A 19930-nucleotide genomic window follows, 5' to 3' on the forward strand; every position below is an offset into this window, starting at 1 on the left:
TGGAAATCTGCTTATTTATCTTTCCAGTGTGCCCTATATCTGCTGATGATAGCTACATCTCGCATTCACACTGGTTGTCGGTCTTAGGACAGACAGAACTGCGATACTCCATCGACTGAACAAATTAAATACATCCGATCGACTACAGTACTGCTTCGGATTATAGCTGTCTGTGTACGAAGAAGGGAATGATCCTGAAATTCTTTTCTTTCTGATGAAACGTGGCTTCATTCGTCGGAATACGCCAACTCGAAGTAAGATCGGCACCGGAGTTCTGAAAATCCTAGTAAGTTACATCAAGCGGCTCTGCGCAATAGTTGCTTGGAATCAGCGCAACGCGAATAACTGGACCGATCTTTTTGACCCAAGTCATACTTTCGAATGGTACGTGACATATATATTGTGAAACGTCCCCTTAGAAAAATTATACATGACTGTGCTTAAACTGACAGACAATATTTTTAGCGCAACGCAATCTCACTTTCAAAAATCCCTACAAAAGAAAGGCCCTGACTAACATTAACCTATACCTTTCACAAATCACTTACCTCACAAAAATCTTCATTACTCGAACTACTGCAATACAGCGAGCGCCAATACTGCCAGCTAAATGAAAGATTCTAAGTACTGAAGGCACTAACTACTGATAGGCATAGTTAGCAAATGAAAGATTTTGATAAAGAACAAACAATGTATTTACCTTAATAGTGTTCAAAAGTCATTATATATATCAGTTCATCACATCCAGTCTTACAAATTTACTGTCTCTGACGGACATTCGTCCAGATCATCCGTTCTCAAAAATCCGCCATCTCTCTCCCCACATCCACCACTGCTGGCGGCTCACATCCAACTGCGCAACGCTACGCGCTGCTAACATCCAGCTGCCCAACACTACAATAGCCAACAACAATACAAACCAGCCACAGACTGCACACAGCACAGCCAGTGATTTTCATACAGAACGCTACGTGGCGTCACCAATAAAAAAAACCTAAACATCCTACTTACAATGCGCCAATTTTTCAGAGAACTGCCAGCTAACGAATAGGTTCAAAAATGATTCAAATGGCTCTCTATGGGACTTAACTTCTGATGTCATCGGTCTCCCAGAACTTAGAACTACTTAAACCTAAGTAACCTAAGGACATCACACACATCCATCCCCGAGACAGGATTCGAACCTGCGACCGTAGCAGTCGCGCGGTTCCAGACTGTAGCGCCGAGGACCGCTCGGCCACCCCGGCCAGGTAACGAGTAGGCCTATGATCATTTAAAGCCGTACAATGCAAGAGCACACTCCGACAATGCACCTATTTATTGCAAGATTTTTCTGATGACAGGATGATTCCTATTACGTTTCCTTCGAAGAAAGACACCATTCCACCTGTATTTTGTATTTCATTAAGCGCAACTAGTTACGCGCTTGGGCCATTTTTAGAGCATCTATAACACATGTGGGTACATCATCCTCGTCAATTACAAATCACGTTTCATGCGTTGATTATGCAGAGTGCGTGATCTAAAAAGTATGGCGCGATAGTGTTTGCGAGAAATATGGAGGTTTCCTTTCATGCTACTGTCGACGAAAGAATCTTTCGACAACGACCGATGCATTCATTTGACACATCTCCGACGCTGGTCGATCCGTGCTGTGGTCAGATGTGATGCTTTCATACGACGTTCCATCCATATCGAACTGTTGCCGCCTCCTTCCATACCCGTTCCATATACTGCGGAAGAGAGATATCACGGTAACACGTGTGAGCGAAATCTCTGCAGCAGATCGCATCTGTATGTCTTCTGGTCTACAGAAGTAAGGAACAGAATCTCTGATTACCAACACCTTCCTGAAAACGGAGGTTAACACTGTCGTTAATAATGTCCAACCCTCCGATACGAGTTTCATAGACAGACAACAGGTTTTTTTGTCGGCATCTACTGTAGTCGGCGCATGTTGTCTGTCACTGTGATCGTTCCCAGTCGTCCAAATGCTGGACAGCATCAGCTGCTTCTGAACAAAACTGCTTGAACAACGAAAAAACTCATTTTCGCTTCTGTGGAGTATACTTGCACCGAGTTACATGTGAATGTTTTAGTTCAGCAATTACCAACGGCATAACATGATGTTCATTTGTTAAAACATCGCAATCGGCGATTTTTCTCCGCATTTATCGCGTTCGTTCACCTGCAAAAGACAAATTCGCTCGCCAAATTCAGGCTCAAGCACACCAACTCACTTTGAGCGCAGTAAGTGTTCTTCACAGGTGCTGCGCGGAGAGATACAAAATGGCGGCCTATTGTCTGCTTTAGAAAACAGCACAGACTTCTTCAAAATAAATTAACTTGGAATTATCTTACCGGTAATCAGATACATCGTACAGTTATTCAACGTCATAGCTCGCCATCAGGTGAGTTTCAACGAATCAATGTGTTCTCCCAAATATTTCTCCAGTACAAACCACATCTCATCACTCCAAGCAACACCAGTTCACTCCACTAGCTTAAGACTTAGAAAAGAATGGCTGACGTCCTTTTCGAACCAGAAGCACGTGACAGATGCTACCGCCAAGCCCTCTGGTTGGCGGAGACGGCAGAACCCTAAACACAGTTTGCGATGCTGTGGCCGTGCAAAGAGTTTACGAACGTACCAGATCGGTACATAATGAAAGCGATTACCGTCGAGACGCCGTAAGAACAAAATAGTTCAAATGGCTCTGAGCACTATGGGACTTAACATCTGAGGTCATCAGTCCCCTAGAACTTAGAACTACTTAAACCTAACTAACCTAAGTACATCACACACATCCACGCCCGAGGCAGGATTCGAACCTGCGACCATAGCGGTCGCGCGACGCCGTAAGAAGATCAGTGACAGGTCGCAGTGCTATTTCCGGCTTTCAACCGCGAACTGCTAACGGCTGCAGGCGTAAACAATGACCGTATACAGAGCTGTGACAACAATGAGTCGTTGTAACAGAGGCGTTTACAAAATCGCGTTGCGTTATTGGTTAAGGTAGCCGTGTAAAGTTGAGGCTCCCAGCCCACTGCAGCTGTGAGGGATCAACTTACGCCAACTCAACTCTGATTTAATATCTCAGAGACGTTGTAAAGTAAACGTTATGGATCTGGGATAAAGATAAAATAGGTCTAGATGGTGAGAGGATGAAAGAGTCAACAGCAGACGCCTTTCAAGTTTCGATGTAAAGGATTTCGCGAATTACCGTGTTCCGCGCTGCAGACGACTACGCCCGGACCGTGCAGTAGGAGTTTCCTGGCTGTAACGGACGCCCCCGCGCAGGGTCACGGAACGCCGCCCTGTTCCAGCGAGGATGCCGGCGCGTCCGCTCCCCGCTAGACGGGCAATTAATCCGCCTGCTCCGAAGCCGGCCCGTTAGGGGCACGATGCAGAATTTCGTTATGACCGTGAAAGCCGGCTCCCGCGTTTCGCTATGCCGCAGCCACCCTGTAACGGTGCGGCGTAATTTCAGGAAGTCGGCAGCGGCTAACAAAACGTGGCCGCAAACAAAGGGCGGCGGCCCGCCGTATATGGGGCTAGCGGCGGCGGTCGGAGGCTGGGGGCGGCCGGCGTCACGGCGCCCGCGTCACGCCCCCGGCGCCTAATCGCCGCCTTCCGCTGTCCCCACGGAGCGGACCGCCGGCACACGACGGCGCCGAATGACGGCCCCAGCATCATTTGCTTTTACCCGCTCCTTGTACAGAGAGAGGCACATCGGACTGCGGCGCACGGCTAGGAGGGGTTTCCACTGGTCCAGATCCGACAAAGCAATGATTACTGTAGCTTAATATACGTCGATATTGACCTCACTGGAGATACACTACTGGCCATTAAAATTGCTACACCAAGAAGAAATGCAGATGATAAGCGGGTATTCATTGGACAAATACATTATACTAGAACTGACATGTGATTACATTTTCATGCAATTTGGGTGCATAGATCCTGAGAAATCAGTACCCAGAACAACCACCTCTCGCCGTAATAACAGCCTTGATACGCCTGGGCATTGAGTCAAACAGAGCTTGGATGGCGTGTACGAGTACAGCTGCCCATGCAGCTTCAACACGATACCACAGTTCATCAAGAGTAGTGACTGGCGTAATGTGACGAGCCAGTTGCTCGGCCACCATTGACCAGACGTTTTCAGTTGGTGAGAGATCTGGAGAATGTGCTCGCCAGGACAGCAGTCGAACGTTTTCTGTATCCAGAAAGGCCCGTACAGGACCTGCAACATGCGGTGGTGCATTATCCTGCTGAAATGTAGGGTTTCGCAGGGATCGAATGAAGGGTAGAGCCACGGATCGTAACACATCTGAAATGTAACGTTCACTGTTCAAAGTGCCGTCAATGTGAAAAAGAGGTGAGCGAGACGTGTAATCAATGGCACCCCGTACCATCACGCCGGATGATACGACAGTATAGCGATGACGAATACACGCTTCCAATGCGCGTTCACCGCGATGTCGCCAAACACGGATGCGACCATCATGATGCTGTAAACAGAACCTGGATTCATCCGAAAAAATGACGTTTTGCCATTCGTGCACCCAGGTTCGTCGTTGAGGACACCATCGCAGACGCTCCTGTCTGTGATGCAGCGTCAAGGGTAACCGCAGCCACGGTCTGCGAGCTGATAGTCCATGCTGCTGCAAACGTCGTCGAACTGTTCGTACAGATGGTTGTTGTCTTGCAAACGTCCCCATCTGCTGACTCAGGGATAGAGACGTGGCTGCACGATCCGTTGCAGCCATGCGGATAAGATGCCTGTCATCTCGACTGCCAGTGATACGAGGCCGTTGGGATCCAGCACGGCGTTCCGTATTACCCTCCTAAACCCACCGATTCAATATTCTGCTAACAGTCATTGGATCTTGACCAACGCGAGCAGCAATGTCGCGATACGATAAACCCCAATCGCGATATGCTACAATGCGACCTTTATCAAAGTCGGAAACGTGATGGTACGCATTTCCCATCCTTACACGAGGCATCACATCAACGTTTCACCAGGCAACGCCGGTCAACTGCTGTTTGTGTATGAGAAATCGGTTGGAAACTTTCCTCATGTCAGCACGTTGTAGGTGTCGGCACCGGCGGCATCCTTGTGTGAATGCTCTGAAAAGCTAATCATTTGCATATCACAGCATCTTCTTCCTGTCGGTCAAATTTCGCGTCTGTAGCAGGTCATCTTCGTGGTGAGCAATTTTAATGGCCAGTAGTGTAAATCTGAGTGCATTGTTGCAAAAATCCGAACCACATTATTCTGTAATGGTTTAGGATAGTCACATAAATAAAGAATACCGGACAAGTGTACAAAGTTTCACCGGAAGCCGAGCCCAAAAGTCAAGTTAAGATTTCTTAGTGGGACATTTCACAAACTGTGTTGAGTAAAAAAACACCGCCGCAGCTTCATGTTTATTTTATTTAAAAGTACGACCGGTGCAGACCTGAATAGAATGAAACCGTGAATACCTGGGATAGAAAGAACGCCAGATCATCAAGGAACCAGAAAAAACGGAAAAAAACTCTGCCATATACTAGTGGATCAGACGATTGGAGTACAGGGTAATGCAGCGGCTGGCCGCAGACTATGGCTGAAACCGATGTTGGGACACTATTATAGGAGGCGCATACCCAGAAGGAACAATAGGAATAAGGTGCACACGAGATTACAAACACAAATGCTTGCAACAGTCAATGTAAACTGCGTACTATTGGAAGACATAAATGACGTAAGGTAGGAAACTACTAAAAATGTCAAACTGTTTGAAAAAACTAAAAGGAGAGTCATCCATGAAGCGTCAAACCCTAAAAGGACCCAAAGATGTGTTGCTGGAGAAGGGGGGGGGGGGGGGGGGGGGGCAGGGATAGACGAACACCGGGTTATCGACTTATCCACTGATATAGTCAAAATTAGCGCTAATTTATGTTCCAACTCAAAAGGCACGGCAAATTTATAATTCTGCTATGATATTAAGATAACTCTCCTTACATTCCCTGTGAAACACTGGAGGGTTGGACGGAATACTGGTAACAGAATGACCCTTCTCAGGAAAATGGGTACCCAAAGCCGAATTAGATGCCGAGCCAGGTGGATGTTCCCTAAACCCGACCAGAAACGTTCTGCCGTCTCGCCGACGTATTTCTACGGGCAGTCGTTATACGCAGTTCAGTAAACCACGAAGAGTTAGAGAGATCATCCTTCACTTTTCACTGTGTCCGAACCTCTGTCTCTAATTCTTAGGAAATATGCTGGGACTATCGTGCGAGTCGAAAGCGTGTTTGCCAAATCTACATCACTCTCACCAAGAAGACTTTTAGCTGTGGATTTCCATTGCACAACTTTTGATTTCACGAACTGATGCTGGCTGCACACTTTACCTAATTCTCGGTTAAGTCTTACGTTAATAAGTTCATCAAGAAGGCGAGTGGAGTTTTTATGCTGGAAAGAGCAGATAAGCAGTTATTATGATCCTACGTAGACAGTTAATTCATATTGTTTAGATCAAATATGGTGGTCGTAGAGGAATTACGGGCAAAGTTTAACCTAACTGAAAATTAGAAAGAGGATCAAGGGCGGAAAAGACCCACAGTTGTTTAATATCAAAATTCGAAAAATGCTGTGGGAACGGAGATTGTTACGCTCTTAGACCAAAAAAGAGTGCATAAATATCGGTAGGCAAAACGTTTGCAGGAATACATGTCTCCATAAAAAGACCGATGCGCAAAGCGCGCAATTTCCGCCGTCATACGTAAACGAAACATCTTCCCGATAACGTGAGAACTGGTTCTCCGTAATGTCGTTAAGTGCTTCGAAGGGCTCTGGGGCTTAAGTACTTTTTAAGTAATAGTAGCCAGTATGATGTCCTGGACGGCGAGTGGTATCGCCGGTAGTGTTCCAGGCAAGTGCGATGGGGCCGGTTTTACATAAACGAACTGATGGAGAGGTTGGGCGCCAGTCTGCGGCTGTCCCGGGATTAGCCGAGCGGCCTCAGGCTCTGCAGTCATGGACTGTGGGGCTGGTCACGGCAGAGGTTCGAGTCCTCCCTCGGGCATGGGTGTCTGTCTTTGTCGTTAGGATAATTTAGGTTAAATAGTGTTTAAGCTTATGGAGTGATGACCTTAGCAGTTAGGTCCCTTAAGATTTCACACACATTTGAACATTTTTTCAGCGGCTGTTTGCTGACGGCAGCGCACTGTGCCCGAAGTGTCGTTGTCGAGGGACTGTAGGAGGATACAGGGTGCCTCAGAATTTCTATTCTGTCTGATGAAAGGCAGCTTCCTCTAAATGCAGAAAACCCTAGGTTAGCGCAGATGAGCAGAAAAAAAATCCTGCAACGTTCGACTACCATATTAGTGTATTCTGCTTGATGAATGGCGAATTGGGAGAATTCTAGGAAAGTGTAGCTCATCTGCGAAGGAAACCGAGTACACGACTGTTGTGACACACACTTTTCAGCACTGCGCGAATGTTTGGGATCCCTATCAGATCGAATTAAATGAAGAGCCAAGTATTTCAGAGCCTTGTCGCTAGATTCATTACCGCTAGGATGAACCCGAGTGTTACGAAAATGCTACGTGAGTTCAAATGAGGATCGCTGGAGGGAAAAGGACGCTCAGAGTTCGTATGGAGGCGTATGGACGGTCGTTTCTCGCTAGCTCCGTTTGCGACTGGCACAGGAAAGAGAATGGAATGACTGGTAGTGGAACAAGTTACCCTCCGCCATGCACTGCATGTGTCCTTGCGGAATGTGTGTGTAGATTTGAATGAAGGCTGTATCATAATTAATAGCGAAAACGAACACATGTGAAAATATAAGGTAACAGAAGCAAAAACGTTCCACTGAACGCAAACGTGCCGTTTCTGAGGGATAACTGCGAATGTGTATGAAATACGGTCCCAGTCAGTACAAATATATTTGGAATAGAAACTTTTCTATTAAATTCCCATCTAAATCACCCATGGTTGGGGGGTTGGAGGGGGAGGGCGGTTTGTAGTACACATATGATAGGGAACAGGCAGATTTTGTTACTCGCGTAAGAAGGCGTCTAACGAGAAGTACATACCATAAATGTGGATAAGAAGTTGGGTCCTGTCCCAAAGCTTATCAAGTTAACTTTACCTTTGTTTCATTAATTGTCCCCCACCGTGGCTGGATTTTCTGCGTTTCTGACTACCGAACAGAGAAGCCGTGTACGGTCTGTAGCACTGCAAAGGTCTACTAAGCCATACAGGGATAAAGTGATGAATGGTCGGGGCAGTAGAGAGGAAAAAATTAATGGGGATAAAGGACGCAATATGCAGCCCAAAATGGTGAGAAACATGTGAAATTAATGGAAAGAGAAGCTAATGAAACAGACTAAAGAGTCTTAGGAAAACGATAATAAAAATCATAATGTACACACTGTATTGGAAAGTTTGTCATATTACCCGAATTCATCATTACCAAGGCCAGTACGTGCAATTTTCATGCTGGAGTAGAAAACTTACTTTGTCCGACCTCTTCACAACACTGCCAGGATGAATGTTTGGCGAAGAATTGTATAAACTCCCAGTTTAGATTATTTAGTATCTATATATATCCTTGTAGTAGTCAATGAAAGGTGTGATAAAGGCAAGAAAACTTACTAATTAATTAATTTGTTTATCATTCGTATTTGTCAGTTACGGCAGCGGTACTACAGCGAGCTAGCTTTCATTTCCTCGCACACATTCGGACCATCCATTCATAAAAGTGTGAGTGTTCTGTTTTCAAGTGTAACTGCATACTATCAGTGACTATGATAAGGACGTGTAGAGTGTGCAGTTCGTGTTTATACCGTTCATGCGCACACACACACACACACACACACACACACACACACACACACACACACACACAAACTATGAGAGGGAGGGAGGGAGAGAGAGAGAGAGAGAGAGAGAGAGAGAGAGAGAGAGAGAGAGAGACGTGCATACGTGTCTTGAACACCACCAAGAACAATTAAGCATCCACAACTGACACATGGAACTCTCACGCAGTGAAGTATGTGATGTGTCGGGGTTTGGTACGGGACATGGCACGTAGCTTGGTGATCAGCACCTTTGACCACCAAATACTAGTTATGAAAATTTCTTAAAAGACGATAATTCGAAGTGGATGCCTCTTGTTCGAGTGCTACCGCTCTATCGTGTGTAAGAGATGTAAACTGCGGACGGAGGTTGGGCAGTGGGTGCGACTCTGGACTCATATTCGGCAGAACCAAATTCAAACTTCTGTTTAGCCATCCCGATGTCGGTTCTCCGTGCCCGTGAGAGACAACTTTCTTGCGAGTCCTCCAGGAGTCTCAAGACTGAGCTACAGCAGTGTCTCTAATAATCTCGATGTCGACTGGCCGACGCACTTGTCCCTCTCCACCGCCCTTGTTTTCAAGCGATTCCGCGCCTATCGCACACGCCTACATGTCTATCTGTCACTGTCATCTTCGTGCGTCCATTCCGGCCTCGTCGTTAACAACTAAGGAGGGACTCCGATGGAAATCAGACGAGGATGCCTCCGAGATTACAGCCATTACAGGGTATCTGTCTTCGTTCTCGGTGCTCGAGCAGCGGTAGCAATTTCCTTCTTATGTACACAGAGATCTACCGCGTTACATCGAAAGTAGATTTGTTTGCGTTCGGTCTTTCCAATTGGTCGCGTAATGAACACCTGTTTCATCTCCGTGGGTCCGCTCGGGCAGTGTGTCCACTGGGAATCACGTGGTAAACTCACGAATAGCATATTTCAGGGGCTGATTTAGCTCGGACGGAGCGACTCCGCCGCCTTAAGCCGGTGGCAGGAATGTGCGCAGAGGTCCCTGCGGCCCCGGGCGAAGTCGTGCAGGCAGGACCGAAGCGGCGCTGGCTGGGCCCGCCGCGCATTAGCGATTCAGCAGCCATTAGGCGGCAGCGGCGCTGACGGACTGGCTCAGCTGGGCCTTAATGACGCCGCACCGCCGCCGCCGCCTGTCGGGGTTGCGCCATTCCGAGTGCCTACCTATCTGCCACTGGGCGCTCCCCACTCGTATGCGCCGAGTCGGTACGCACAAACGTAAGCTTTAAGCAAAGTTTTCATTCGTCCAAGCATCAGGGCTGTTTCTAGGTGATTTGTCGCCCTAGCCGAGAATTCAAAATTGACGCCCCCTCTTTTTCACTACCAGCGGTCTCCCCGATATCCTTCTCTTCCCCTCCGCCCACCCCCCACCTCCATCGCCACCAGCAATGCAAATCTCATATTATACTTTTAATCATTAAAATAAGGGGACCAGTTTTAGGCGCTACAGTCTTGAACCGCGCGACCGCTACGGTCGCAGGTTCGAATCCTGCCTCGGGCATGGATGTGTGTGATGTCCTTAGGTTAGTTAGCTTTAAGTAGTTCTAAGTTCTAGGGGACTGATGGCCTCAGAAGTTAAGTCCCATAGTGCTCTGAGTCATTTGAACCATTGTTTTTAAGGGGACCAGACGTCCTCTTTTTATGGAGACAGTCCTCAATTTTCATGCTTTGTTCTCAATTCCTTTAAAAAGGGTCGAGGACGACAAATGTCCTCAACTTCTTAATTTTGTCCTCTTTCTTTTAATTTTTTCTCTTCCATTTTTTCTCCTCATTTGATGCTTTTTTTTTTGCTGTTTGATTTGAAATTAATTTTTTCCCATTATTTTCCTGAACAAATAAAATTTTGCCGCCCTGGGCGGCCGCCTCGTCTTGCCTATCGATAGAAACGACTCTGGCAGGCATGCTAATGTAATATTGCCACAGAGGCAAAAAAAAAAAAAAGGTTAAAATGGCTCTGAGCACTATGGGACTTAACATCTGAGGTCATCAGTCCCCTAGAACTTAGAACTACTTAAAACTAACTAACCTAAGGAGATCACACACATCCATGCCCGGCGCAGGATTCGAACCTGCGACCGTAGCGGTCGGGCGGTTCCAGACTGTAGCGCCTAGAGCCGCTCGGCCACTCCGGGCAGCTTTAGAAAACATCTCTCATACGAAACCCTTCTTACGATCTTCTCACACGACATCCTGAAAGCCATGGATCTAGGTAATAATGAAAAACCTTTGACTCAGTGCACCAAACTTCATTAGTGAAAGTACAATCACAAGGGGTATCGAATGAAATTTGTGGCTGGATAAAAAAGTTCTCGATAGGGCGGCGCAGCATGTTGTCTTGAACAGAGTGCCATGGACAAGTGTAGGAAGCCAGTTCAGGCGTGACCCAAGGGAACTGTGTTGGGCACTTGTTATTCATTCTGTATATTAATAAACTGGCAGCCGATATTAATTGCACCAAGATTGCCTGCGTGGCCGCAAGCTAACACATATTCATTTTGAAAATGTAACCGCCTTTTTATTGCTGCAATGTATTTTATTTATTCCAGACACGTTCCGCCTTTTACTTTAAGGCATCTTCAGTGGAATACTTATTCCGGTTTTTGGCTGGAATCTGCGTTTCCTCTCATCTGGTCACATGCTGGACGTCGCACTATTTATTGATAGGAAGAGACATAAAGTGAACACACAGTATTTACGACATTAAATCGCAGTTTTCCGTAAAATGTCTACGGATAGTGGTAGAAGAATAATAATGCACCACAGAAATTAGCGCAAAGAACACGAAAATTGTGAAGAAAATGTTCGTAGTGTGAAAACGTGCTTGTGTTTCCTGAGTGAAGTTACAGAGCGACCCCCAGCATGCCATCAGATGCCAGCCAAAAACTCGAATTACTATTTCACCGAATATGCTTTAAAATAAAAGGCGGAAAGCGTCTCGAACAAATAAAATTCACTGCAGCAACAAAAGGGCGGTTTTTATATACAAAACGGTTATTAATAGTAATTTAAAATTTTTTGCAGTCGATACAGTCATCTAAAGGGTGGTTTCGTGAAGATGTTCCGGACTTTCAGGGACTACGGAGGAGGGTAAATGTATTAATTAGAGGGAAGAGACCCTTGTTCAAAAACGACTGAGTCGAAAATTACAAGAAAAAATTTTTCTGGTATATCTGCCAGGAGACCTCTTCTTTTGCAAGCCCTTTGGTTTCCATATTTATGGAGGAGGTAGTATGTATCAAAACAAGAAAAAAAAAACCGAGTGGACATGGGCTGTAAAAGGCACACCATAAGAGTTATGGGCCGCCTTGTTTAATAGAAGAGATGTGTCTTACAGCGGCAAAGATGTACAAGTGTTGATCATAGCTCTTAAGATATGCACTTTAGAATCCATGTTTACAGGAAATTTTTGTGTTGTTTTGAGCCATATTAGCTCCTCCCAAAATAAGGAAAGCAAAGAGCTTGCAGAAGAAGAGGTCCACTGTCAGAAGTATCAGAACGATTTTCTCTTATGGCTTTGTACCCGATCGTTTACGTCGTTTTCCAGGGCAGGGTTCCTTAACTCAAACGGATACATTTACCCTCCTCCATAATGCCTGAAGGTGCGTAACAACATCTCGGAAACGTAACGTTATGCGTTTCACAACACGCAAAATTGTAATGTTTTAAAACTACAGTATCACTAAGTCGCAGCTGGAGTTAGCTGGTGTAAGTACTTGGGTGTATCAGTTTGTAGGAATACGAAAAGATATTATCACCTAGGCTAGGACGCATGTAAAAGCGGAGGACGTAGATTTCGAATCACTGATAGGGTATTAGGAAAACGCAGTCAGTCAACAAAGGAACTGCTTACGAAACACTCGTGCAAATCGTCCTGGACTGATGTTGAAACATTTGCAACTGATGCCAGATAGGACAAGTAAAGGGTATTGAATGTGTACGAAGGAAGTCAGTACAATCGGTCATATGCTAATCTGACTCACAGGAGGAAATCCTGGAAAAACAGAAAAATCAGAATTGGCAGACGCCTAATGAAAGATCCCCAGTTACCCAGTGGATGCCCATTTACAAAGTATTAAAAATATCGTTAGAAGAGGAAATTAGAAATGTAGCACAGCTCACTATGTGTTACTCTCGCAGGACCACGAACACAAGATCAGACTAAATGCAGCGTATACCCATTCTTTCCGTGCTCCATATGCGAATGGAATGCGAGAAAACTGTAACAGAGGCGCCGTCGTAAGTACTCTCCGCCTTGCACTTCACAGTATTTTGCAGAATATGGGTCTAGGTATAGACGCAGACTTGATTTCCTTGTAATTTGACGTATGGAAGCTACAATCTGCCTAAATAGTGTTTCAAATGTAACAGTTTGCAACACAGTTTGATAGTGACGCAGCTTTTTGTACAACTTGTTTTTTCAGCTTTAGTTATATCAGTTCTCGAAGACCAGTTTTGATTTCACACGAGCTCTTACGTCGGTTCGTTTGCCATCTAAAGTGCTGATGTTCGCACCATAAACTGCACTTTCAGCATTTCACCCTATGAATGTTAAGTTTTGTAATAATGTACTGTTGGAAATTGGAAATTTGTGGTAAGGTCTTACGGGACCAAACTGCTGAGGTCATCGGTCCCTAAGCCTACACTACTTAATCTAACTGAAAGTTAGGACTCGAACCTCCGACGGTGGGAGCCGCACGGACCGTGTTTAGCCAGTGAGTACCGCAGTAAATGTCACGAAACGTCTTACAAAAATCGAAATTCGAAAGACTGGAAACAAGTTCTAAACTGTCACATATCACATGATTGCGCATACACCGACATACTGCCTAAAATAGTTGGCGCTTGCTGAAGTTTAGCCAATGTCCAACACAAAAAGTTATGTTACCTGATTCTTCCGTCAGTTCTTGGTAGAACATCACAATAAGTGGAAAGCACTATACGGCTTGTGTGCTGCAGGACTGTTGTTCATGAGACCACGAGCAAAATGAGTCCTGAAAATAACCGTTATCGTAGGTCGAATACAACGAACAGTGTAACTTCACGAGAGGACGGAGCTCTAAAGTACCAATCTTCATAATCAACCAACAAATGAGGCGATGTAAAAGAAACTGGTCTAGCGTGCTGAAAGAAGGCACCTTATCAGGCCATGTGAAGAATAAAAGACAAAGAAAATCCAACACTACGGATGAAGTAAATACGAGATACTTTGTTGTTTCGAAAGAGGGTTTGAGGGCGCCACGAGATTTTGTTGAAAATAAGAACTGTTCTAGAACAACTGAGACGGTTGTAAACCATTCACAGGCGGCAACGATAAAGAAACGTGGTGCCCCAAGGTGACTTTTGCAGCCTTGCACAGTATTCGCTAGATTTTGCACCATCACATCGGAGCAGCAGCGGTGGTGCGTGAAATGTCAGACAGGGTTGTTATTTACTGTGAACTAGGCGTGTGTGCTGAGACAGATAATTGCAGAATACCACCGGGCGGAATTCACGCTCGCACTTGTTTGCTGCGTCAGACAGACGTCTGAACAATACAGCATTTTACTCTAGGAAGTGAGGTTGCATACGTTTAGCTTTGGAACGAGTAACATAAACGAAGGCCTCTAGGTAATGTAAGGATACAACGCAGGTTTTTGCTCAAGGAGGTATATGAAATGTAGAAAGCACAGGAGTGAAATAGCAGATATAAGACGATAAATTTCTTTACGAAGACAGCTTTATTCAAGATCTGGCACAGGCGTTTAACAGTACTTCCTAGCGAGAGTTCGTAATTACTGATGTAACCGAGTAAGATGGCACAAAACACTCATATTCAAAAACAATCAGATTTACATCCTTATCTGGTCGTCCGCATTTATCTTGTTGTGACCGAATGCCAAGATGATATCACTGAGCTAACGATAGTCAACTTCTCTCCCGATCCTTGTCCATTTCAGCTAGCGTAAGCAATTAAATATGTATTACAACATGCTTTAAGAATAATACTACGACGCAGTAAAGAATAAAGCCTCCGAATGTTTATGTGAAAACTCTCAAACGTTTTTAAATAAAGCAAACGTTGTTAACGCTCTACGTCTTTATTTCCCAACATAGTCACCTTGGAGACGAGCACATCCCAACGAGAGACCAGTTTGTTGACACGGTCACTGCAGTGTGTTTGACTCTGTTGCCGGAGCAACAACCTCACCCCTGCTTGCACCGATTCATCACTACCAAAGTGAAGTCGTCGAAGATGTTCTTTAAGTTTTGGAAACAGAAAATCGGATGGGGCCAATTCGGGACTCTGTGGAAGATGATGGATGACAGTCGTCGGACTAGCGCTCGGTGTGGCCTGCCACTGTCCTGCTGAAGGAGAGGCTCTCCGTATCTGGATGAACTCTTCGAATTCGAAACTCGATTACCGCATGTTGTTTCTCACGCAGCGGCATAGTTACGTTACAAAGCCTCATGTTACACACTACAAATAGGCGGCTGCAATTATGTTGACATGGTTCAAATGGCTCTGAGCACTACGGGACTTAACTTCTGTGGTCATCAGTCCCCTACAACTTAGAACTACTTAAACCTAACTAACCTAAGGACATCATACACATCCATGCCCGAGGCAGGATTCGAACCTGCGACCGTAGCAGTCGCGCGGTTCCGGACTGAGCGCCTTAACCGCGAGACCACCGCGGCCGGCTATGTTGACATGAAAGATAATGGTGTAGAACGTTAATAACGTTAGTTTTAATCAAAAACTTTAACAAATGTCCTTGTACTAGGATAATGAATGGTTATAAAACATTTTTAGTCTTCGACTTCTTGCAAAGAACTTCTTACTACCTTAACTAGGATTTGAGTTATATTATGTGAATACATAATGGTAGCATCAGTAACGCATTCAGAGCTTATCAGGATGATTTTCTGCCGCTTTATCGACGTTCGGGGGAACGCGGAACTGACGAAGCTGCTAGAGCAACTCTAGCTGAATCGTCTAATATACAAGGTGACAATTACTGAACTATATGAAGCAAAATCGCCGTAACTTCTGAACCGTTTGCGTTAGGACGTTCAGACTGCTCGGTTGTTGGCCGCGGGGCATGATGGAAACTAGTATGGTTGGTATGGTTTGGTTTAGCGACGAAGCCAACCTTCATTTGGATGGGTTCGTTAATAAGCAAAATTGGCGTATTTAGGGTCTCTTCACCGACAACGGGTGACTGGTGTGCAATGTCCAGGCACGGAATGATCGGTGGGATATTCCTTGATGACACGGTCACTACCGAACGGTACGTGAAGGTCTTGGAAGACGATTTTATCCCCATTATCCAAAGTGACCCCGATTTCGACAAGATGTGGTTCATGCAAGACGGAACTCGACGCCATAGAAGCAGGAAGTTGTTTGATGTCCTGGAGGAGCAGTTTTGGAGCCAGATTCTGGCTCTGGGGTACCCGGAGGTTCACTGGCATGGGTCTCGATTGGCCGCCATATTCTCCGGATCTGAACACATCCGACCCCTGTCTGTGGGGCCATATTAAAGAAAAGGTGTACAGTAACAATCCCAAAACCACTGCTGATCTGAAAACAGCCATTCTGGATGTCATCGACAGTACTGATGTTCCGACACTTCAGAGGGTCATGTAAAATTTTGCTATTCCTCTGCGCCATATCATCACCAAGGATGGCAGCACATTGAACGTCGTAACCTAAATCCTAATATCTGTAGTGCCGTTTACATGTTGAATAAAGTGTGTGCACGCCGTAGTTCCTAACTAACTTACGTTCTTTTTCATATAGTTCAACAGCTACCACCCTGTAAGAAATAGACCTGTTGATCCACGGTCTTACACACCGGAAAGCTCTTTATATAGCAGTGACAATGTAGCTTGGAAGAGATGCAGTGCTGTTCTATGCAAAAGGGCATTCTTGTCGAGCAGAATCTACACGATGAATTCCTCCTGAGTTCGTTACGAACAGTGAACAATGTAACATACAGACGCTATGGAATTAAAGCTACTTGAAAAAATCACGTATTTGTCCAGCATCGGTGACGGAGACAAAGTCCCTACATTTCGATACAAGATGTCAGCAAATGATTCGTTGGAGCACTAGTGTACTCCTCTAAGAAATGTTATTATTGGACAATTCTACCTGCTGGAAAGAGCCTTTCTGGGAAGGAGGAAAACAGAACGTGAAACTAGGTACTAAGCTTGTGATCGATGGAGGTAGAGCATCCGTAATGAGATCAGTGCTGTCGATGTCCTGTTAGCGCTGCCCGCATGACGTGCCGCTCTGACTTGTTGCCTGATCCTCGCCATTCGCGTGCATCTGCGTAACAGACTGCACCTCGAGACAGCACGCAGTTCATGATGTATTCCAGCGACCGTAGTTAAAACGAACACCGGCCGCGTAGCGTTGAACTTGATTTCTTCCGTAAAATTTCCATCCTCTAACGACGTTGTTTGGCAGAGACAAATTGACACAAGAGTTGAACAACAATTCACTAAGTTCTTTTTTACTATTTGGTTAATATTGTTCTTCGCGATTTTATTTCGTTACGACACGTGCCTGTGGTGCTTCAGTAACATAATCTCACGACATGGACCTGTGGTGCTTCGGTAACATAATTTTTTTTCTGAATAACATATCAGCTGATGTGTATTATGCCGATAAATGATTCCCGAGAAATTTGTATAAAGTAGCAAGCCAGCCCATGCAGTGGCCTGCTACAGTGTATTAATTTATCTATAATCAGTCAAGAGACTGAGTCACGGATACCACTGCATCTAGGTTAATGTCTCGAACAATGTACGCATGTAAAAGTGACAGATGCTGCACCGATGATAATAATGTATTTTACGCTAAGGAACCATCCTTTAACCTGATGTAATGGTTTCCGTGACTGGAAAATGGTTGCTTGTCCGAAACTGGCTATAGATAAACATATACACGTTACATTCACTTTTGGTGGTTTCGGGTAGGTAGGTGGTTAGTGTTTAACGTCCCGTCGACAACGAGGTCATTAGAGACGGACCCCAAGCTCGGGTTAGGGAAGGATTGGGAAGGAAATCGGCCGTGCCCTTTCAAAGGAACCATCCCGGCATTTGCCTGAAACGATTTAGGGAAATCACGGAAAACCTAAATCAGGATGGTTGGAGACGGGATTGAACCGTCGTCCTCCCGAATGCGAGTCCAGTGTGCTTACCACTGCGCCACCTCGCTCGGTTTGGTGGTTTCGAGATTTCGCCATATAAATAAGAGGATAATTATACAGATTAATTGAGGAGCTGTTAATTGAGGAGCTGCGTGACGGAAGAGCAGTAACGCTTTCGACTGCCAAACTCGAATGTTTTCGAGAGTTTTTAATCAAGTTGAGAGCAAGTAACTGGGTACAAATTTCTTCCTCTACCGCAGAAGAACTGGAATTAATCATGTGCTGTTTTGAAATCCATAATGAGAATTACAAATATCCATGCAAACAATGTACCACAGGTTTTTTTTTTTTTTTTGTCTCACCTCACAAGGTCGGCAGGGATTTCATGGAATGCTGCATCCTTACGGTGGTAATGATTTTTTTTTCCTGCACGTCTTGCTATTATTTCCATAACCAATTGCAACCAACAGAGTGGAGTGGTTGTAAAGAGGTGGAGACAAGCCAGTCGCACAAGCGCCCGCGACCTGTCGCTGGAGAAGCACGCGGGGGTCGCGGCCACTGCAAACAATGGCTCGTAGCGCCGACAGCACGTCACTTCTTGCAGCCAGCCTGTCACCCAATCAGCAAACGCAGCAGGGGCCGCCGCCTTTTTACGATTCTGCGGCCGTTTCTCTCGAATGCGGAATCTCGGAAGCAGAGGCACGGGTAGGCCAGCAAATGAGGCGTTCAGTGGGTCTTTACGTTAAATGAGGTGGCAAGGCACGCCATTAACATTTCTTCCTCCCTTCCTGCGAGCGCGCAGCCACTGCGAGAGCATCGGCGAACGGTCGGTGGAGTGCTAAGGAATTTCCAAGACGCTTTCCGCTATCGCTGTGGGAGAATCATTGTTGCTCCTGCCATATTGCCTCGGTATTGCGCCTCTGATACAACACTGACGTTCGAACTAGTTTCATTCCGGTTATCTGACATTGTCAGCAGGAGAGCGATCTCTGAAATAGAATAATTAACCTTCTTAATAGATAAGTTCATTTACCCACATCGCGGTGAATACAGTGTATATAAAACTTCCTGGCAGATTAAAACTGCGTGACCGACCGAGACTCGAACTCGGGACCTTTGCCTTTCGCGGGCAAGTGCTCTACCATCTGAGCTACCGAAGCACGACTCACGCCCGGTCTTCACAGCTTTACTTCTGCCAGTACCTCGTCTCCTATCTTCCAAACTTTACAGAAGCTCTCCTGCCAACCATGCAGAACTAGCACTCCTGAAAGAAAGGATATGCGGAGACATGGCTTAACCACAGCCTGGGGGATGTTTCCAGAATGAGATTTTCACTCTGCAGCGGAGTGTGCGCTGATATGAAACTTCCTGGCAGATTAAAACTGTGTGCCCGACCGAGACTCGAACTCGGGACCTTTGCCTTTCATGGGCAAGTGCTCTACCAACTGAGCTACCGAAGCACAACTCAGGCCCGGTACTCACAGCTTTACTTCTGCCAGTATCTCGTCTCCTACCTTCCAAACTTTACGGAAGCTCTCCTGCGAACCTTGCAGAACTAGCACTCCTGAAAGAAAGGATATAGCGGAGACATGGCTTCTGTAAAGGTTGGAAGGTAGGAGACGAGATACTGGCAGAAGTAAAGCTATGAGTACCGGTCGTGAGTCGTGCTTCGGTAGCTCAGATGGTAGAGCACTTGCCCGCGAAAGGCAAAGGTCCCGAGTTCGAGTCTCGGTCGGTCACACAGTTTTAATCTGCCAGGAAGTTTCATATCAGCGCACACTCCACTGCAGAGTGAAAATCTCATTCTGGAAACAGTGTATATAAACAACTAGTTTCGGCAAGTTGAATTGCCACCTTCAGATCATCTACATGCTCAGACCATTGTGCCACTCTATGGAGTACGCTGCCATTTAGTCACG

At 45.7% G+C, this 19930-nt stretch overlaps 1 protein-coding gene and 1 non-coding gene across 2 annotated transcripts in view; both read right to left on the minus strand.

The window, feature by feature from the left end:
• Window positions 1–19930, minus strand: part of LOC124596588 (transcriptional regulator ovo) — an 858575-nt gene that overhangs the window by 452290 nt on the left and 386355 nt on the right. The window lies entirely within an intron of this gene.
• Window positions 19398–19472, minus strand: Trnas-uga. Its single transcript has one exon. It is a non-coding gene; the product is annotated as a tRNA-Ser (tRNA).

This window comes from Schistocerca americana, chromosome 2 (genome assembly GCF_021461395.2).
Source record: "Schistocerca americana isolate TAMUIC-IGC-003095 chromosome 2, iqSchAmer2.1, whole genome shotgun sequence".
NCBI classification, from domain to species: domain Eukaryota; kingdom Metazoa; phylum Arthropoda; class Insecta; order Orthoptera; family Acrididae; genus Schistocerca; species Schistocerca americana.